The sequence below is a fragment of the Arachis ipaensis genome, chromosome B1 (genome assembly GCF_059453495.1).
Source record: "Arachis ipaensis isolate K30076 ecotype BB chromosome B1, ASM5945349v1, whole genome shotgun sequence".
NCBI lineage: Eukaryota > Viridiplantae > Streptophyta > Magnoliopsida > Fabales > Fabaceae > Arachis > Arachis ipaensis.
In genome coordinates this window covers 117301581-117321775 of record NC_142436.1, presented here as the reverse complement: position 1 = coordinate 117321775, position 20195 = coordinate 117301581, and the positions used below count along the sequence as shown (strand labels likewise).

General features: G+C 35.3%; 1 non-coding gene across 1 annotated transcript; it reads right to left on the bottom strand.

Moving 5' to 3' along the window:
- Positions 1–19430: 19430 nt before the first annotated feature.
- On the bottom strand, positions 19431–19538 carry LOC148578069 (small nucleolar RNA R71). Its single transcript, XR_015903303.1, has one exon. It is a non-coding gene; the product is annotated as a small nucleolar RNA R71 (small nucleolar RNA).
- Between the last annotated feature and the right edge of the window lie 657 nt (positions 19539–20195).

Below are 20195 nucleotides of genomic sequence, written 5' to 3'. Positions count from 1 at the left end.
CCTCCACTTGAGGCATCAAGAAGAAGCTTGTCTTGAGGGATCATCCCTTGGCAAAAGTAACTTATGAGCACCAATTCATCAATGTGGTGGTGAGGACAAGCTTCCAACAACTTTTTAAACCTTTCCCAATATTCATAAAGAGTCTCTCCATCTCTTTGCATGATGCAAGAGATTTCCTTCCTTAGACGATCCATCTTTTGAGGTGGATAAAACTTCTCAAGAAACTCCTTGAGCAACAAATCCCAATTAGAAATCACCTCCTTAGGCTGGGTGTAAAACCATTCTTTTGCCATTCCCTCTAAGGAGAAAGGAAAAGTGAAAACCATAACCGCTATCTCATCCGAGCCATGTCTTCTTGCCGTAGAGCACACAACTTGAAAGTCCTTCAAATTCTTGAGAGGGTCTTCTCCCGGTAACCCATTATATTTCGGAAGCAAGTTGATCATACTTGTCTTGAGCTCAAAATTGGCATCTAGATCTGGGTATCGAACTTGTATCGGTTGCAAAGTGATGTCCAGGGCTCCGGCCTCCTTTAGAGTAATTCTCCGGTGGATCCGCCATAGTGTTGTCACCTAATTCACTCAAAGAAATTTCAGCACTTCCAACAGAAGAATACAAGGTTCCCTCGTTAAGTGAAGAATGAGGATCACGGTTAGAAGGTGATGGTGAATGGCTTGCCCTTCAAGAGATCCTGATTCACTATGCACGAATGCTAACCGGTGCCGAGCTTGCCTAATATGTGTTAAAGTCCTTTCTATTTCAGGGTCAAAAGCGGCCAAGCTCAGGTTTTGGTAAGGCGTTAACGTCGGTTAGGAATTTTCGCATAAAATTATGATTCCATCGATAGTATAGTCCCAACCAACGAACAACTCCCGACCAAAGTTTGGAAAGACAAATGGTCACAATCAAAATAAATATAATTCCGGGAGTTTTAATTCCCGGGTCGTCACCCAAGGACTAGTGATCAATGAGTGTGCAATTTTGGTTGTGAAGGCAACAAGATTTTCAATGAAGAGATAAACAATTAAAGGAATAAAAGAACACTCAAAATTTCGAGTAATGAACTGATAAAGGAATTAAAGAACTAGCTATGTAATATGAACAAGTAAGCTATGAAAATGATTGATGTATGTATGTGTGTGTGTGTGTGATTCAAGACATAAATGAAATCTTGGTTTGGGATGAGCTAAGGGTCATTTCCTTGTTCGAACCACAACTATGACAATTGTAATGGATTAATCCCACTTAGTTAATGATAAACCACTATTATATGGTTTATCTTGTACTCAATTGAGTGGTTTTTATCAATTCTTTACTCACTTATTCATACGAATTGCATGGTTTTATATTTTCCTTCCTAATCCTGTGATATAATTGAGAACATGTTTTCTAGGCCTTTAAACTATCAATTTTAATTATCCTTTATTACCATTCGATGCCTTGATATGTGTGTTAAGTGTTTTCAGAGATTATAGGGCAGGAATGGCTTAGAGGATGGAAAGGAAACATGCAAAAGTGGAAGGAATACAAGAAACTGAAGGAACTGCTAAAGCTGTCCAGCCTGACCTCTATGCACTCAAATGGTTATAACTTGAGCTACAGAGGTCCAAATGATGCGGTTCTAGTTGCGTTGGAAAGACGTCTGGAGCTTCAAAATGATATATAATTTTCTATAGTGGTCGTACATCTATGCGACGCAAACGCGTGCTCCACGCAGACGCGTTGCAGTGACAAAAATCAGCATGTTTGAATTCGCAACTAGCGATTTCTGGGCTGTTTTTGACCTAGTTTTTGGCCCAGAAAACACAAATTAGAGGCTATAAAGTGCGAGAATCAATCCATTCATTGAGAGAACATATACAACTTTCATATTTACAATTTTAGGTTTTAGATGTAGTTTTTAGAGAGAGAGGCTCTCTCCTCTCTCTTAGGATTTAGGATTAGGATTAGGATTTAGGATTTCTATTATGATTAGGCTACTTCTCTTCATTCCAGGTTCAATGTTCCTTTAATTTAATTTATTTTATAATTTTATTTATTCTATTACTTTAATTGTTATTTATCTTTTCAATTTGGTTTATGAACTCCATGTTAGGATTGATTTTCTTAATTAATATATATTGAGGTATTTCAGATTTAAGATTTCTTTCTTTTATTTATGTTACCACTGCTTCCAATCTGAAGGCATTTTTATTCAAGTATATTTTCTCCCTTTTTGCTTTGGTTAAGTAATTGGTAACACTTGAGTTATCAGACTCAGCAGTTGATTGAAAATTAGAAATTGCTGATTGATTTGGATCACTCTAAAGCTAGTCTTTCCACAGGAGTTGACTAGGACGTGAGGATCAGATTGTTTGGTCCACTTGAATTTCCTTTGTTTAGTAAGGGTTAACTAAGTGGGAGCAATAACAATTCTCATCACACCTGATAAGGATAACTAGGATGGGATTTCCAGTTCTTATACCTTGCAAGAGATTTTTATAATTATTAATTTATTTTTCTTGCCATTTAAATTACTTGTTCCTTATTTCAAAAACACAAAAATATATCCCTTTCCATAACCAATAATAAATCATACTTTCCTGCAATTCCTTGAGAAGACGACCCGAGGTTTGAATACTTCGGTTATAAATTTTATTGGGTTTTGTTACTTGTGACAACCAAAGTTTTTGTATGAAAGGATTTTCTGTCAGAAAGGATTTTCTGTCAGTTTAGAAACTATGCCTACAACGCGATTATTCTTATAAAATTCTTTACTGGCAGGAATCTAATCGTCAAAATGGCGCCGTTGCCAGAGAATTGCAAACGTGTGCCTTATTATTGGTTATTGTAAATATTTGCTTTTTGCTTGTTTATTTGTTTTTATTTTTGTTTTTATCTTTGCTTTTTCGTAAATTAAGAGGTTATTGGTTTTTATTTAGTTATTAAAATTTTCGAAAATAATGTTCCTTGTTCTTTCTTGATTTTCAAGTTGTTCTTCATGTTCATCTTGACCTGCAAGTTGTTCTTGGTTGTTTTCTTCGTTTTGATCTAAAAATTTTAAGTTTGGTGTCATTTTATTGTTTTTCTCTCTCCTCATTAAATTCAAGAATATCTTTTCTCTTTATTTTAATTGATTTTTTCGAAAATTACAAAAAAAAAATTAGATTTTTATTTTAAAATTTTTTATCTTATCTTATCTTAGTTTTAAATTTCAAAATTCAAATCTTTTTCAAAAATCATATCTTTTTCAAAATCTTATCTTATCTTATTTCAAATTCAAATTTCAAATTTCAATTAAATTCCAAATTTCAAAATTCAAAATTTAAATCTTCTTCAAATCTTTATCTTATATTGTTGACTTTTTTCAAAATTTAAATTTTAAAATTTAAAATTCAAAATTTAATTTTCAAATTCAAAAATTTAAATTTCAAAACCTTTTAATTTAAAAACTTATCTTCTCTTACCTAACTTATCTTATCTTTTTTAATCTTAAAAATCTTTTTCAAATCTTTTCTCTTATTTATTTTATTTTATTTTCCTTTGCTTGTTTATTTGATTTTATTTTTAATTTTTATTAGTTACTATGAGTTCTCACCCCCATTGCTTTGAGTTTGGTCCTAATGCTGTTGAAAGGAATGGAAGCTATAACAGGAACATGCATCAAGGTCAAAACAATCAAAGATGGAAGGAGCCACAAGGATCTGATCAACCCTTTAGGCAACAACACCCTCCAAGATACCATGGACAACGACCATCCTACAATGCATGCCAAGACAATAGTTATGGTGGACCCTTTCGTGACAAACCACCTCCACCAAATTACTATGGTCAAGAGCCATTCCAGGGAGCGTACCAAGATGATAGATATGGTGGACCCCCTTGTAGTTACCAACAAGTCCCATCATATGCTTATGAACCACCTCCACAACATACCTTTGAACCACCAAACTCACAAGCCCCTTTACACCATTCACCTCCATATGACCCCAACCCCTATCCACCCCAATTCCAACCCAATTACCCCCAAGGACCACCACTTCCATATGCACCATGTCCATATCCGTCGACCCAAGAATCACAGGCTCGCCTCAAGAAAACAGTAGATCGATTTCATGCAAACCTTCACCAACTGGAGCAAGCAATAAATCGATTACCCTTCCGATGTTCAGACATTCAAGGAACCCCCATGGCTTCATGTGGAGAATCTACTGAAGAACGCAGCATGAAAGAGAAGCTAGAAGCTCCGGTGGACAGTAAGCAGCATGACTTTGTACTGGAACAATTAGAGGAAGCCGTAATCATTGAAGAGGAAGAAGTGGTCGAGGACTTAGGAGATGCAGAACGTCTAAGGGAACCTCAAGTCATAGAACCCCCTTCTAAGGAGTTTGAATTTGATGTTGAGGAGGGTGTACAACCTCCAAGGCATATCATGGTTGAAGACTTTGAAGATGTTGATCAAGAGATGGATTCAATTATTGATGAATTCCTATCTACAATTGAATCCTCTCCCATTGGGTTTGACATGGAGATTAAAGAAGAAGAAGCACAGCCTCCCATGCCCTTGGTGAACAATGAAGCAGAGATTGAATTGGAAGAAAGCTACCAAGAGGAAGAAGTTGATATTGAAGAAGCTCGCAAAGAGGTGGAAGTTCTAAAAAAAGAGCCCAAGGGAATGGAGCTGGAAATCACCTTGCCAAAGCTGTTGGAGACCTCTCTCCCAAAGCCATCACCATCCATTCCTTCATTCAAGTGGGTAAATCTTTCATCTCTAAGCTTAATTAGTCCACTTGAATATGCTTTGCTTGAGACAGATGGGCAACTCAGAGCTCTTTGTGGCTTTAAGAGTAAAAGGGAGATGGTTAGTGGTAGGAGTCGTCATGCAAGATTCAATATGGTGGAAAGCTCAAAGTTTAAATGCAAAGGTTGGTGTAAAGCACAAATGAATGGGTCTAGGAGGATGTTTGGGTGCCTAAATGAGAATTCTAAGGCTGAGCCACCCAGACGGAACCATGATCAACTTGAAGACGGGTGTAGAATCAAGATTTGGGATCCCTGTATACAAGAAGATCAATTTTGGGAGCTCAAAACTTGTGAAGAACTCCATCAAAGCTTGAAAAATTTACCTGGTATTGATAGAGCTTATTGGAAGTCCAAGCATTGGTGGAAGTTTCAAGATGAGTTCAAACACAAGCCTCCATAACAAGGAGCTCACTGAGTGTCCAACTTAAGGACTTTAACTAAAAGTGCTAGGTGGGAGACAACCCACCATGGTATGATCGTTCAGTTTCAGTCTTAGTTTTATTTTACTTTATTCTATTTTTATTTTTATTTTTTTGTTAATGACTCTTCTCATAATCTCTGGATATAGCTGCATATAGTTTACATTTGCATTTACATACTGCATATATAAAAAAAAAGAAGGGCACACGACGCGCAAGCGTCGCTGACACGTCTGCGTCATATTGCATTAGAAACAAGGAGAAAAGAAGCAGAGAGTCACGCAAAAGCATGGCTGGAGGTGTGCCTTAGGCACAAATATGTTCACGCAACCGCGTCGCTGACGCGCTCGCGTCGTTTGCGAAATAGCCTCCCAACACGTCCGCGTCACCCACGCGAACGCGTGGCCCTGCAAAAATCAACGTAAATGGGTGTATGGCAGAGAGTTATGATGGAGTGGAACTGGAATGATGCTAGAAGCACAAGCCCTATCACGCGAACGCATGCCCCACGCGTCCGCGTCATTTTTAAAATATGGCCATTCACACGATCCCGTCACCCACGCGAACGTGTCACCCAGATTTTTTGACAAAACGCATTTAAAACAGAGAGTTGCACGAACGCACGGCTGTAGTCGCGCCAATTGCACAAATCAGGGCACGCGATCGCGTGATCCACGCGTCCGCGTCACCTGAACATTATCACACATCACGCGATTGCGTGACCTACGCGTCCGCGTCACATGCGACGCACAGTTTATCCAGATCAGCGCCAGAATTCCTATCTTTTCTTCTCCAATTCTACTTATCTTTCTATTATCATTCTTTCTTCTTTCTTCTATCCTTTCTACTTCTTTCTTCTTCTTCTTCATCTTTTTAACTTCTCATCCTTTTTCACTTTCATTCTATTTTACTTAATTTATTTGCATACTTTCATTCATTGTATTTTAATTTTGTGTATATTTTTATTTTCTTTTCTAAATTTATTATTTTCCATTGGTGTTAAATTTTCTTATTCAGCTGTTATATCTTTTCTGGTATTATTTGGTGCTTAGTGACTTATTTTTCACTGTTGGGTAATATTATTTAAGTCAATGCTCATCGTTTATGATACTTGTATTAATTTTGCATTGACATGAGTTTATACTGTCTTTCATTACCTACTATCTCTTCTCCTTTGTTGCGAATTTTTGCACTCTTGATTTGCCATGTGCTTCTACTGTTTTCTCACTTGCATGTTGTATCTACCATGTAATTGAGACTCTCATCATTTGGCATTAACCCAACCATATTTTAAATTATTTTCTATCTTTGTTTTTGGGTTACTTTTTCTTCTTTTCCTCTTCTTTCAGGATGGCCACCGAGGAAGGGAAACAGAAACCGTTTATATGGGGAGACAGACAAGTCCATCTGCATAATCTTTGGAGAAAAGCTTCAGTTGAAGCAACTCGTCCACTTGCACATCTTAGCATGCACCAAGGACGGTGCAATCTTTAAGTGTGGGGAGGTCGATACCAATCTCCATGGGTTAGTTATTTTATTCTCAACACCAGTATTTTACTTTATTAGTTCATTGTTGCATTTGTATGTTTGATTGCATATTTATTTGATTTTGTGCATATTTTACCACCACTTGGTTAAAGTAATATTTTTTTTCAAGAAACTTTTTAGAGTATTTCACTAATTTAAATTAAAACTTTTTATTAAACTTGTTTGAAGGAATATTATACTGGAACATGGTTTAGAGCTCGAACACACAAAACCTGTGAGATTTTTGAGCTTATTTGATTGGTTGCATTTTATCAACCAATATTTTATTTTTGGTGTGTATTTTTCTCTCTAAAATTGTGATCTTTGTCTTGCTTAATTCTATATTTCCATGATTTGATGTATGCATGCACTTATATGATTGAGGCCTTGTTTCACTGAGCTTACATATCCATATGGCCTTACCTTTCATTATCCCTTGCAAACCAATGTTGAGCCTATTTTACCCCTTTATTCTTTACTTTAACACATCATTAACTCTAAGCGGAAAACATAATGTCCTTAATTTGAATCCTTGGTTAGCTTATACTAGTGAGAGTGCTCACGAATTAAGTGTGGGAAAAGTGGGTTTGGAAACATTTGGTTTAAGAATTGGGTGTTATATATCTTTATGAAAATGTGAAAGAAATGCCTAGGACATGTTTATACAATCAATAATTTAATCATATGCATTGAAAAAAAAGAAGAAGAAAAAGAGAAAAAGAGCAATTAAAAAAAAGGGGGACAAAATGCCCCAAAGTAAATGGTGATAGCAATGCATATGAATTGTACTCAAATCAAGATGCATGAATATGTGGAAAACATAGTAAATGGATAGTTAGGTTTTGTATTTTGATTACATGGATTGGCTTAAGTTAGGTGAAAAATTTTAAGTTAATTAAGGATTCAGATTTTAGTCCACTTGGCCAAATACAATCCTACCTTGACCCTAACCCCATTACAACCCTTAAAAGACCTCTTGATATGTGTATCTGTGCATTAAATTTTTGTTGATTGGTAGAAGAAAATCAAGCCTTAGAAAGCAAGGTTAGTAGAGAATTGAGATAATCGAACCTTAAACACCTGAGCGATTAGAGTGCATACACTTCCAGTGAGGGTTCGATGCTCGATTCTTTGTTCCCGGCTTTCACGAGCTATTTTCTTTTGCAAGTTTACTTGTACTTTATTTTGTTATTTGAATTAGTGAAATCCAGTTCATATTTGTTCTTAAAAGATTTGTTTACTTTTAACCAAGTAAGAAAAAGCATTCTGCATATAGTTGCATTCATATAGATAGGTTGCATTTCATACATTCTACCATTCCTCTTTACTCCTTTATAGCTTCTCTTGAGCTTAGCATGAGGACATGCTAATGTTTAAGTGTGGGGAGGTTGATAAACCACGATTTTACGGTTTATCTTATGCTCAATTGAGTTTATTTTATCAATCTTTCATACACTTATCCATACAAAATGCATGGTTTTACAATTTCATTCTTGATTTTGTGCTATGATTAAAAACATGCTTCGTTCTCTTAAATTTCCTATGTTTAATCCTCTCTTATTACCATTCGATGCCATGATATGTGTGTTAAGTTATTTCAGAGATTACAGGGCAGGAATAGCTTAGAGGATGGAAAGGAAGCATGCAAAAATGGAAGGAATACAAGAAGTTGAAGAAACTGCAAAGCTGTCTAGCCTGACCTCTTCGCACTCAAACGGTCATAACTTGAGCTACAAAGGTTCAAATGAGGCGGTTCTAGTTACGTTGGAAAGCTAACGTCCGGAGCTTCAAAATGATATATAATTCGCTATAGTGGCCATACAGAAAAATGACGCGCACGCGTGAATCACGCGGACGCGTTGTTCTGTGGAAAAACCAGCGTGGCAGATTTTGTCCCCAGCGATTTCTGGGCTATTTTTGACCCAGTTCTCGGCCCAGAAAACACAGATTAGAGGCTATAAAGTGGGGGAATCCATCCACTCACACAACATATATAACACTCAGAATTCACAATTTTAGATTTTAGATGTAGTTTTAGAAAGGGAGAGAGGCTCTCTCCTCTCTCTTAGAATTTAGGATTTAGATTTAGATTTTTAGGATTAGGATTCCTCTCAGTTTATGGTTATCTCTTCATTCCAGGTTCAATGTTCCTTTAATTTATTTTCTACTTTTATTTATTCTATTACTTTAATTGTTATTTATCTTTTCAATTTGGCTTATAAACTTCATGTTAGAGTTGATTTCTTCATTTAATATAATTTGATGTATTTCAGATTTAAGATTTCTTTCTTTTATTTATGTTACTGCTGCTTCCAATCTGAAGGCATTTTTATTTGAGTAGATTTTCTCCCTTTTTGCTTTGGTTAAGTAATTGGTAACACTTGAGTTATCAGACTCAGCAGTTGATTGAAAATTGGGAGTTGCTGATTGATTTGGATCCCTCTAAAGCTAGTCTTTCCATAGGAGTTGACTAGGACTTGAGGAATCAAGTTAATTAGTCCACTTGACTTTCCTTTATTTAGTAAGGGTTAACTAAGTGGGAGCAAAATCCAATTTTTATCACACCTGGTAAGGATAACTAGGATAGGATTTTCAGTTCTTATACCTTGCAAGAGATTTTTATAATTATTAATTTATCTTTCTTGCCATTTAAATTACTTGTTCCCTATTTCAAAAACCCAAAACAAAATATACTTTTTCCATAACCAATAATAAATCATACTTCCCTGCAATTCCTTGAGAAGACGACCCGAGGTTTGAATACTTCGGTTATAAATTTTATTGGGTTTGCTTAAGTGACAACCAAAACTTTTGTACGAAAGGATTCCTTGCTAGTTTAGAAGCTATACTTACAACGCGATTATTTTCATAAAAATTCTTTACTAGCAAAAATCCGTTCGTGGAGGTGGTTTGTCACGGAGGGGTCCACCATAACTATTGTCTTGGCATGCATTGTAGGATGGTCGTTGTCCATGGTATCTTGGAAGGTGTTGTTGCCGAAAGGGTTGATCAGATCCTCGTGGCTCCTTCCATCTGTGATTGTTTCGACCTTGATGCATGTTCCTGTTATAATTTCCTTTCCTTGCAATAACATTAGAACCAAACTTGAAACCAGAGGGGTGAGAATACATAGTAGCTAAATAGAAATTAAAAACAAAAATAAATAAACAAGCAAAATAAAATAAAATAAAATAAAATAAATGAGCGAAAAGGTTTGAAAAAGATTTGATTTTAAGATTAGAAAAGATAAGATGAGTTAGGTAAGAGAAGATAAGTTTTTAAATTAAAAGGTTTTGAAATTTAAATTTTTGAATTTGAAAATTAAATTTTGAATTTTAAATTTTGAAATTTGAATTTTGAAAAAGTCAACAATATAAGATAAAGATTTGAAAAAGATTTAAATTTTGAAAAGGTTTGATTTTTAAAATTTTAAATTTAAATTTTGAATTTTGAATTTTGAATTTTGAAATTTAAAACTAAGATAAGATAAGATAAAAAAATTTTAAAATAAAAATCCAAATTTTTTTTTTCGAAAAAATCAATTTAAAAGTAAATATTTACAATAACCAATAATAAGGCACACGTTTGCAATTCCCCGGCAACGGCGCCATTTTGACGATCAGATTTCTGCTAGTAAAGAATTTTACAGATAAAGTCTCGTTGCAAGTATAGTTTCTAAACCAGCAAAGAATCCTTTCGTACAAAAATTTTGGTTGTCACAAGTAACAAAACCCAATAAAATTTGTAACCGAAGTATTTAAAATAGCCCAACCCACGCGAACGCGTGCCCCATGCGTCTGCGTCACATGCGACGCACAGTTTATCCAGATCAGTGCCAGAATTCCTATCTTTTCTTCTCCAATCCTACTTATCTTTCTATTATCATTCTTTCTTCTTTCTTCCATCTTTTCTCCTTCTTTCTCTCTTCTTTCTTACTTACTTCTTCTTCATCTCTTTAACCTCTCATCCCTCTTCACTTCCATTCTATTTTATTTAATTTGCATACTTTCATTCATTGCATTTTGTGCATATTTTTATTTTCTTTTCTAAATTTATTATTTTTTCCATTGGTGTTAAATTTTATTTTTCAACTGTTGTATCTTTTCTGGTATTATTTTGGTGCTTCGTGACTTATTTTACACTGTTGGATGATATTATTCACCTGTCACTGCCAATCTTTTATGTTACCTGTATCCCTTTTGCATTGACATGAATTTATATTGTCCTTTATTACCCACACTCTCTCTCCCTTGTTGCAATTTTTGCACCACTGGTATGCCATGTGCTTCTATTGTTTTCTCACTTGCATGTTGTAGCTACCATGTAGTTGAGACCCTCATTATTTGGCATTAACCCACCCAGACTTTATTTATTTTCTTATCTTTATTTCTGGGTTACTTTTTCTTCTTTTTCCTCTTCTTTTAGGCTGGCCACCGAGAAAAGGAAAGAGAAACTTCTAATGGTGAGGCAAACAAGTCCATCTACACAATCCTTTGAGAAAAGCATCAGTTATAACCGCCGGTCCACTTACACATCTTAGCATGCACCGAGGACGATGCAATCTTTAAGTGTGGGGAGGTCGATACTGACTTTCGTGGGTTAGTCACCTTCTTCTCAACACCAATGTTTTATTTTCTTTGTTTGTTCATTGTTGCATTTGCATGTTTGATTGCATATTTGTTTGATTTTTGTGCATATTTTACCACTTGGTTGAAGTAATATTTTCTTTTTCAAGAAACTTTTTATAACATTTCACTAATTTGATTTAAAATTTTTATTGAACTTGTTTGAAGAGATTTTATTTTGGAACGTGGTTTTAGAGCTCGAACACACAAAACCTGTGAGATTTTGAGCCTATTTGATTGGTTGCATTTTACCAACCAATATTTTATTTTTGGTGTGTGTTGTTCTCTCTAAAATTGTGATCTTTGTCTTGCTTAATTCTATATTTCCATGGTTTGATGTATGCATGCACTTATATGATTGAGGCCTTGTTTCACTAAGCTTACATACCCATATGGCCTTAACCTTTCATTATCCTTTGCAAACCAATTTTGAGCCTATTTTACCCCTTTGTTCTTTACTTTAGCACATCATTAACTCTAAGCGGAAAACAATAATGTCCTTAAATTTGAATCTTTGGTTAGCTTAGACTAGTGAGAGTGCTCATGATTTAAGTGTGGGGAAGTGGGTTTGGAAACATTTGGTTTGAGAATTGAGTATGTTAGAATTTTCTGAAAATGTGAAACAATGTTGAGAATATGTTCATGCATTCAATACCTTAATCATATGCCTTGAGAAAAGCAAAAGAAAAAAAATTATGATTTAAAATAAATGATGAAAAAAAAGAAAAATAAAGAAAAATAAAAGATAAAAAGAAAAGAAAAAGAGCAAATAAGTAAAAGGGGACAAAATGCCCCAAAGTAAGTGGTGAAAGCAATGCATATGTACTGTACTTGAAATTAGGATGCATGAATATGTGGAAAACATGGTTAATGGATAGTTAGATGTGGTATTATGATTACATGGATTGTCTAAGTTAGGTGGAAAAGTTTAAGTTAATTAAGGATTTAGATTTTAGTCCACTTGGCCAAATACAATCCTACCTTGACCCTAACCCCATTACAACCTTTAAAAGACCTCTTGATATGTGTATCTGTGCATTAAATTTTTGTTGATTGGTAGAAGAAGAGCAAGCCTTAGAAAGCAAGATTAGTAAAGAACTGAGAGATCGAACCTTAAACACCTGAGCGATTAGAGTGCATACACTTCCGGTGAGGGTTCGATGCTCGATTCTTTGTTCCCAGCTTTCATGAGCTATTTTCTTCTGCAAGTTTACTTGTACTTTATTTTGTGATTTGAATTAGTGAAATCCAGTTCATATTTGTTATTAAAAGATTTGTTTACTTTTAACCAAGTAGGTAGAAACATTTTGCATTTAGTTGCATTCATATAGATAGGTTGCATTTCATATATTCTACCATTCCTCTTCACTCTCTTATAGCTTCTCTTAAGCTTAGCATGAGGACATGCTACTGTTTAAGTGTGGGGAGGTTGATAAACCACTATTTTATGGTTTATCTTGTACTCAATTGAGTGGTTTTTATTAATTCTTTACTCACTTATTCATACGAATTGCATGGTTTTACATTTTCCTTCCTAATCATGTGATATAATTGAGAACATGTTTCCTAGGCCTTTAAACTATCAATTTTAATTATCCTTTATTACCATTCGATGCCTTGATATATGTGTTAAGTGTTTTCAGAGATTATAGGGCAGGAATGGCTTAGAGGATGGAAAAGAAGCATGCAAAAGTGGAAGGAATACAAGAAACTGAAGGAACTGCTAAAGCTGTCCAGCCTGACCTCTTTGCACTCAAACGGTCATAACTTAGGCTACAGAGGTCCAAATGATGTGGTTCTAGTTTCATTGGAAAGCTAACGTCCGGGGCTTCGAAATGATATATAATTTGTTATAGTTCTCGTATATCTAGATGACGCGAACGCGTGCTTCACGCGGACGCATCGCAGTGACAAAAATCAGCGTGTTTGAATTCGCAACCAGCGATTTCTGGGCTGTTTTTGACCCAGTTTTCGGCCCATAAACACAGATTAGAGGCTATAAAATAGGGAAATCAATCCATTCATTGAGAGAACATATACAACTTTCATATTCACAATTTTAGGTTTTAGATGTAGTTTTTAGAGAGAGAGGCTCTCTCCTCTCTCTTAGGATTTAGGATTAGGATTAGGATTTAGGATTTCTATTATGATTAGGCTACTTCACTTCATTCTAGGTTCAATGTTCCTTTAATTTAATTTATTTTCTACTTTTATTTATTCTATTACTTTAATTGTTATTTATCTTTTCAATTTGGTTTACGAACTCCATGTTAGGATTGATTTTCTTAAATAATATATATTGAGGTATTTCAGATTTAAGATTTCTTTCTTTTATTTATGTTACTGCTGCTTCCAATCTAAAGGTATTTTTATTCAAGTAGATTTTCTCCCTTTTTGCTTTGGTTAAGTAATTGGTAACACTTGAGTTATCAGACACAGCAGTTGATTGAAAATTTGGAATTGCTGATTGATTTGGATCGCTCTAAAGCTAGTCTTTCCACAGGAGTTGACTAGGATGTGAGGATCAGATTGATTGGTCCACTTGACTTTCCTTTATTTAGTAAGAGTTAACTAAATGGGAGCAATAACAATTCTCATCACACCTGATAAGGATAACTAGGATGGGATTTCCAGTTCTTATACCTTGCAAGAGATTCTTATAATTATTAATTTATTTTTCTTGCCATTTAAATTACTTGTTCCTTATTTCAAAAACCCAAAAATATATTCTTTTCCATAACCAATAATAAATCATACTTTCCTTGCAATTCCTTGAGAAGGCGACCCGAGGTTTGAATACTTCAGTTATAAATTTTATTGGGTTTTGTTACTTGTGACAACTAAAGTTTTTGTACGAAAGGATTTTCTGTCAGTTTAGAAACTATACCTACAACACGATTATTCTTATAAAAAATTCTTTACTGGTAGGAATCTAATCGTCAGTTAACCATCACATCGGAGAGTAGATCAAGTGAGCATAGTTGTTCTTAATCCACAAATTCTAACTCACTTGCTAATTGCCTTAGCAACAAGTTAGCTTTAATAGAAACAAGAACAATTAACAACCCATGAAAATTTAGCCCATAATTAAAGTTGACATTTCCACAAACACTTGGTGGACAAAAACACAAATCATGGCAAAATTGAGAAAATGCTTGAAACTATGAGTAACAAATGATCAAAAGCAACAATAGAAACTCAACCAAGCATATAACAATCATCAATCATCAAAATCATCAACAAGAAATCAAAATTGCAAAAAGTATATGTATTAAAACTATGACTTTAATTACAAGAAAGAGTATCAAAATTGTAACTAAAAAGAGTAGTAATTAAGAGATACTTACAATGGAAGCTAGCACAAACCAAGATCAAAATTGGAAATGGCACTTGAAATGTAAAACCCTAATATAAACCCTAATGGTGATGAGAGAAAACTTAGAGAAAAAAACTAAACTAAAGCCTCCTACTACTATCCTAAAAACTACCCTAATGATATGCTATCCTTCTACAAGGTTTGCCCCTTCCAATATGAGCTTCCAGCATCAGAATTGGGCCTCTAAGCCCCTCAAGATGCGAGTCACGTGCATTTTTAATGAAGGCATGGGCGGGCGCCTGTGCGTACGCACAGATGTGTGTGCACGTACACCTGGCCGAATTCACAGCTTGTGCGCATGCACACTTCGCGATACTTAGGATGCTTGTGCAACGCGCCAGATGCTGTGCGCTTGCACACTTGGCTCTGATTTGCTACCTGTGTATACGCACAAGAGGCTGTGCGTACGCACACATCAATTTGCTCTTCTCCTTTGTTTCCTCATGCTTCCTCCTCCTTGCATGCTCTTCTTCCATTCTCACCAAGCCATTCCTACTTTATACATCTGAAATCACTCACAAACAACATCAAGGTACCGAATCGAAGGCAAATGGAATAAAATAGGTTAGATTAGGCACTGATGAGCGGATAATTTATACGCTTTTTGGCATTGTTTTTAGTATGTTTTTAGTAGAATCTAGTCACTTTTAGGGGTGTTTTCATTAGTTTTTATGTTAAATTCACATTTCTGGACTTTACTATGAGTTTGTGTATTTTTCTGTGATTTCAGGTATTTTCTGGCTGAAATTGAGGGACTTGAGCAGAAATCAGATTCAGAGGTTGAAAAAGGACTGCTGATGCTGTTGGATTCTGACCTCCCTGCACTCAAAGTATATTTTCTGGAGCTACAGAACTCAAAATGGCGCGCTTCCAATTGCGTTGGAAAGTCAACATCCAGGGCTTTCCAGCAATGTATAATAATCCATACTTTGGCCAAGAATAGATGACGTAAACTGGCGTTCAACGCCAGCTTTCTACCCAAATCTGGCGTCCAGCGCTAGAAAAGGAGCCAAAACCAGAGCTGAACGCCCAAACTGGCACAAATACTGGCGTTCAACTCCAAGAAGAACCTCTACACGTGCAACACTCAGGCTCAGCCCAAACACACACCAAGTGGGCCCAGGAAGTGGATTTATGCATCAATTACTTACTCATGTAAACCCTAGTAGCTAATTTATTATAAATAGGACCTCTTACTATTGTATTAGGCATCTTTGGTCTCAGTTCTAATCCATTATTCATCTTAGGAGACTATTGATCACGCTTTAGGGGGCTGGCCATCTCGGCCATGCCTGGACCTTTCACTTATGTATTTTCAACGGTAGAGTTTCTACACTCCATAGATTAAGGTGTGGAGCTCTGCTGTTCCTCAAAGATTAATGCAAAGTACTACTGTTTTCTATTCAATTCATCTTATTTCGCTTCTAAGATATCCATTCGCACCCAAGAACGTGATGAAGGTGATGATTATGTGTGACGCTCATCACCATTCTCCCCTATGAACACGTGCCTGACAAACACTTCCGTTCTACATGAAATAAGCTAGAATGAATATCTCTTAGATCTCCTAACCAGAATCTTCGTGGCGTAAGCTAGAATGATGGCGGCATTCAAGAGAATCCGGAAAGTCTAAACCTTGTCTGTGGTATTCCGAGTAGGATTCAATGATTGAATGACTGTGACGAGCTTCAAACTCGCGATTGCTGGGCGTTAGTGACAGACGCAAAAGGAGGGTGAATCCTATTCCAACATGATCGAGAACCGACAGATGATTAGCCGTGCTGTGACAGAGCATGTGAGCATATTTTTCACTGAGAGGAGGGGATGTAGCCACTGACAACGGTGATGCCCTTGCATAAAGCCAGCCATGGAAAAGAGTAAGATAGATTGGATGAAGATAGCAGGAAAGCAGAGGTTCAGAGGAACGAAAAGCATCTCTATTCGCTTATCTGAAATTCCTACCAATGATTTACATAAGTACCTCTATCCCTATTCTATTATTTATTATTCGAAAACACCATTATCCATTTATATCTACCTAACTGAGATTTGCAAGGTGACCATAGCTTGCTTCATACCAACAATCTCCGTGGGATTCGACCCTTACTCACGTAAGGTATTACTTGGACGACCCAGTGCACTTGCTGGTCAGTTGTACCGAAGTTGTGACAAATTATGAATGTGTAATCACGATTACGCGTACCAAGTTGCTCACGTGCCAGGAATAGTTTGAGCCTGGACATCACAATTTCGTGCACCAAGTTTTTGGCGCTGTTGCCGGGGATTGTTCGAGTTTGGACAACTGACGGTTCATCTTGTTGCTCAGATTAAGTAATTTTCTTTTTATTTTATTTTCAAAAAAATTTTTCAAAAATATTTCTAAAATTTTCTCATCTGTTTTCGAAAATAATAAAAATGTTTTCAAAAAAAAAAATTTTTTTTTATTCAAAATTTTTAAGAATGAATTCTAGTGTTTCATGAAGCATGTAAAGCCTGACTGGCTGTAAAGCCATGTCTAAATTTATTTGGACTGAGGCTTGCAATTTGTTATCAAGAGCAATATACTCTCGTGTTAAATGCTGAAGCTTGGCTGGCCATTGGCCATGTCTAGTGTTTTGGACTGGAGCTTTCTTTGAAAGCTTGGCTGGCTAGTGAGCCATGTCTAATTCCTGGACTGAAGCTTTAGACTAAGAATGCAAGATTCCTGGAATTCATATTAAAAATTTTGGAATCCTTATTTTTTCTTTTTCATATAAATTTCGAAAAAAATCCAAAAAAAATTAGAAAATCATAAAAATCAAAAATATTTTTCTGTTTCTTGTTTGAGTCTTGAGTCATATCATAAGTTTGGTGTCACTTGCATATGCATCTAGCATTTTTGGAAAATATCATGCATTCATAGTGTTCTTCATGATCTTCAAGTTGTTCTTGGTAAGTCTTCTTGTTTGATCTTGATGATTTTTTGTTGTGTGTCCTTTCATGTTTATCATATGCATTCTTGAATTCTTGGTGTCTAGGCATTAAAGAATTCTAAGTTTGGTGTCTTGCATGTTTTCCTTGCATAAAAAATTTTTCAAAAATATGTTCTTGATGTTCATCATGACATTCATAGCGTTCTTGGTGTTCATCTTGACATTCATAGCATTCTTGCATGCATTCATTGTTTTGATCTAAAAATTTCATGCATTGCATCTTTTTAGTGTTTTTCTCTCTTGCATCATAAAAATTCAAAAATAAAAAAAATATCTTTCCCTTTTTCTCTCATCAAATTCGAAAATTTGGGTTGACTTTTTCAAAAATTTTTAAAATCAAGTTGTTTCTTATGAGTCAAATCAAATTTTCAATTTGAAAACCTTATCTTTTTCAAAATCTCTTTCAAAAATCAAATCTTTTTCAAAATTCTTAGTTATTTTCGAAAATTCAAAAAAATATTTTTCAAAAATATTTTTCTTATTTTTATACTAAATTTTTGAAAATAACAATAGCAATTAATGTTTTGATTCAAAAATTTCAAGTTTGTTACTTACTTGTTAAGAAAGATTCAAACTTTAAGTTCTAGAATCATATCTTGTGATTTCTTGTGAATCAAGTCATTAATTGTGATTTTAAAAATCAAATCTTTTTCAAAGCTAATTCCTATCATATCTTTTCAAAAATATCTTCTTATCTTACCTTTTTCAAAAATTTGATTTCAAAATATCTTCTCTAACTTCCTAACTTCTTATCTTTTCAAAATTGTTTCAACTAACTAACTAACTTTTTGTTTGTTTCTTAACTTTTTCAAAACTACTTAACTAATTCTCTCTCTCTCATTTTTCGAAAATATCTTCCCCCTTTTTCAAAATTTCTTTTTAATTTATTAATTAATTTAAATTTTAAATCTTAATTTTCGAAAATTACTAACATTTTTCAAAAACTATTTTCAAAAATCACTAACTCTTTTTCAAAAATAATTTTTGAAAATTCTCTCTCTCCCATCTTATTCTATTTATTCATTCATATCCTAACATCTCATCTCACATCTCTTCCATCCTCACAGTTGTGTTTCTTCCATTATATTACATTCTTTGTCTCCCCCTCTTCTTCCACTCACACAGGGATCCCTATACTGTGGTATAAAGGATCTCTATTATTATTATTATTTTTCTGTGCCTTCTTCTTTGTCATATGAGAAGGAGCAAGGATAAGAACATTCTTGTGGAAGCAGATCCAGAACCTGAAAGGACTCTGAAGAGAAAATTAAGAGAAGCTAAAATACAACAATCCAGAGAAAACCTTTCAGAAATTTTCGAACAGGAAGAGGAGATGGCAGCCGAAAATAATAATAATGTAAGGAAGATGCTTGGTGACTTTACTGCACCTAATTCCAATTTACATGGAAGAAGCATCTCCATTCCTGCCATTGGAGCAAACAACTTTGAGCTGAAACCTCAATTAGTTTCTCTGATGCAGCAGAACTGCAAGTTTCATGGACTTCCATCTGAAGATCCTTTTCAGTTCTTAACTGAATTCTTGCAGATATGTGATACTGTTAAGACTAATGGAGTAGATCCTGAAGTCTACAGGCTCATGCTTTTCCCTTTTGCTGTAAGAGACAGAGCTAGATTATGGTTGGATTCTCAACCCAAAGACAGCCTGAACTCTTGGGATAAGCTGGTCACGGCTTTCTTAGCCAAGTACTTTCCTCCTCAAAAGCTGAGCAAGCTTAGAGCTGATGTTCAAACCTTCAGACAGAAAGAAGGTGAATCCCTCTATGAAGCTTGGGAAAGATACAAACAGTTGACCAAAAAGTGTCCTTCTGACATGCTTTCAGAATGGACCATCCTGGATATATTCTATGATGGTTTATCTGAGCTATCAAAGATGTCACTGGACACTTCTGCAGGTGGATCCATTCACCTAAAGAAAACGCCTGCAGAAGCTCAAGAACTCATTGACATGGTTGCTAATAACCAGTTCATGTACACTTCTGAAAGGAATCCTGTGAGCAATGGGACGCCTATGAAGAAGGGAGTTCTTGAGGATGATACTCTGAATGCCATATTGGCTCAGAATAAAATATTGACTCAGCAAGTCAATATGATCTCTCAGAGTCTGAATGGAATGCAAGCTTCATCCAACAGTACTCAAGAGGCATCTTCTGAAGAAGAAGCCTATGATCCTGAGAACCCTGCAATAGCAGAGGTAAATTACTTAGGTGAACCTTATGGAAACACCTATAACTCAACATGGAGAAATCATCCAAATTTCTCATGGAAGGATCAAAAGCCCCAACAAGGCTTTAATAATGGTGGAAGAAACAGGTTTAGCAATAGCAAGCCTTTTCCATCATCAACTCAGCAACAGATAGAGAACTCTAAACAAAATGCTTCTAATTTTGCAAATCTAGTCTCTGATCTATCTAAGGCCACTGTAAGTTTCATGAATGAAACAAGGTCTTCCATTAGAAATCTGGAAGCACAAGTG